Genomic DNA, 2,500 nt, shown 5'->3' on the forward strand with positions numbered 1-2,500 from the left:
ATTTCTGCCCAGTGCTCTGAATGTCAACGTGAAGAAATTCAAGCAAGCGCGGGTAAACGGCGGGAGTAACTATGACTCTCTTAAGGTGGCCAAGTGGCGGCGGTGTGGCTGCATCCGGACTTGGCTTTTCGAAGTGCGGTCTTGATGTAGTCGTGCTGCTGCTGCGAGGTGCCTTCCTTGGGTTATAGTTACAGGGAGAGTGATGCGCAATACATGGGCCTAGCCCTCTTAGCCTCTCCTCTCCTGCGGTCTTCTCCCCTTCTCGTGGGCCCGCTGATTTTCGCAGAGTGGAAGACCGCACCAGGGGCTTGGGGGGGTTACCAGCCCCCCCTCGCACTATCCCTTTTTTAGTTGGGGGCAGTAAGCAGAGAATAAGTGGTGGCCCTTCCGCTGAAGGTGCCACCCCAACTCCCCCAGCACCTAGCCGGCCAACCGGCCGTGCCGAAAATCTTGTAACTTTTGCAGCTGAATACACCTGTAGTGAGTGCCACCGCAGCTTCACCACCAAGAACGGTCTCGGGGTCCATCGCCGCCGCCAACACCTTGCGGCCGCCAACGCGGAGATCGTCACGGAGAGGCATCGCGCGAGGTGGACGGAGGAAGAAGTCCTGTCGCTCGCCAAGGCAGAGGCCGAACTGTTCCTCGAGAGGGACGCCCGGTTCTTCTTTGTAAATCAAGAACTCATCAGGATGTTCCCCGACCGAACGCTTGAGGCAATCAAGTGCCGACGGCGGCAAGCTGCCCACAAGCAGCTTGTCCGCCAATTCATGGAGGCGCTTGAGATCGGTCGGGGGGAAGAGCCGGCGTCCCGCCGGGGAGCAGCGAGCCCGCTGCCTGACGCGGGCGAGGCCGCTGCGCCGCCCGTCGATGCAGCCGAGGACTTCGCGGCCGACACCACCGGGCCGCCGCCGGAGGGGCCGACTGACGCCGCCATCTGGGAGCATCTGGCGGGGCTACCCGCTTCCGCCCAGCGTTTCTCTGCCCTGGATCGTGTCATAGGTCTGGGGCGGGGCACGCCGCCCGATGTCATCCTGGGCATGCTCCCGGATGCCCTTGCGTCGGTCGGGTCCAGAGGGGAGAGATCGATCACCAGGACACAGCGGCCGCGCCAACCATCGAAGCGGCCGCCTGCCGCGCCGCCGACGCAGAAGCGCAAGCGGCGCCGCTGGGAGTACGCGAGAACGCAGGATGCCTTCCGACGGTCGCGTGCACGTTGCGTGCGCGGCCTCTTGGATGGCACCCTGCTCCAGCCGCCACCTGCCATCCCTGGTCTGCTGGACTTCTGGGCGGACCTCTTCACCAAGAAGCCCATCTCCACCGCGGGCTTCATTCGTGACCGCCTCCTCCCGCACTCAGAGCCTGTCGCTCTCGAGTGCATATGGGGGCCGGTCACACATGAGGAGGTCGCCGCCGCGTTGCCGCCCAGGGGATCAGCAGCCGGGCCGGACGGCCTTACCCCAGCGGAGTTGCGGCGCCTGCCGCACGAAGTCCTGGTGAAAGTGATGAATCTCTTCCTTCTGGCCCGCGCCCTTCCGGAACGCCTGCTTCGCGCGCGGACGTCCCTTCTCCCGAAAACGGCTGCACCAACATCCCCCGCTGACTTTCGCCCCATTACGGTCTGCTCGGTGTTGGCGCGGACCTTTCACAAGGTTCTCGCGTCACGCCTGATGCGCGCATGTGCTGTGGACGAACGTCAGCGGGCATTCATCCCTCGGGATGGGATGTTGGAAAATACCTTCATCTTGGACACTGCTCTCACCGACGCAGTTCGCTCCTGCCGCTCTGTCTTTGTGGCATCGATCGACGTATCTAAGGCATTCGATTCGGTAGATCATGCTGCCCTTCGCCCCGTGCTGAAGGCGCATGGCCTGCCGGATTGCTTTGTCGAGTATGTCGAGCGGTGCTACGAGGGCAGCACGACAGTGATAGCGGACGGCGCCGGCGTGGGCGTGTCTGTGCAGCCAGCACGGGGCGTTCGCCAGGGCGATCCCCTCTCCCCCCTCCTGTTCAACTTTGCGGTGGACTACGTTTTAGGCCAACTGCCCTCCCACATCGGAGCTCGGATCCTCGGTCGCAGAGTCAACGCTGCGGCCTTTGCAGATGACGTCTTGCTGTTTGCAGCGACCCCGAGGGGCTTGCAGTCCCTCATCGACGCAGCTACCGCAGCCCTCGCCCACCTGGGGCTGCAGATCAACGCCCGGAAGTGTTTCACCCTCGCCTTAGTCGCGTCAGGGCGCGAGAAGAAGGTGAAGGTGGACAGCAATGTCACCTTCACAGCAGGCAATACCACCATGCCTGCCCTGCGTGTGGGTGAAACCTTCCGGTACCTGGGGCTGCAATTTTCCACGGCGGGTCGCTGTGTCTTCAATCCACGTAGCCACCTGGTGGAGCAGCTTGACGTCATCTCCCGAGCTCCGCTGAAGCCGCAACAGCGCCTCCACGCTCTCACCAACGTACTTCTCCCTGGCCTGTACCACGGGCTGGCCCTCAGCCGCACCCG

At 63.4% G+C, this 2,500-nt stretch overlaps 1 pseudogene; it reads left to right on the forward strand.

Annotated features, from left to right (window-relative positions):
- The window catches only part of LOC124773746, a 7,959-nt pseudogene that overhangs the window by 2,799 nt on the left and 2,660 nt on the right, over positions 1-2,500 (forward strand).

Source organism: Schistocerca piceifrons, unplaced genomic scaffold, assembly GCF_021461385.2.
Source record: "Schistocerca piceifrons isolate TAMUIC-IGC-003096 unplaced genomic scaffold, iqSchPice1.1 HiC_scaffold_954, whole genome shotgun sequence".
Taxonomy (NCBI): Eukaryota; Metazoa; Arthropoda; class Insecta; order Orthoptera; family Acrididae; genus Schistocerca; species Schistocerca piceifrons.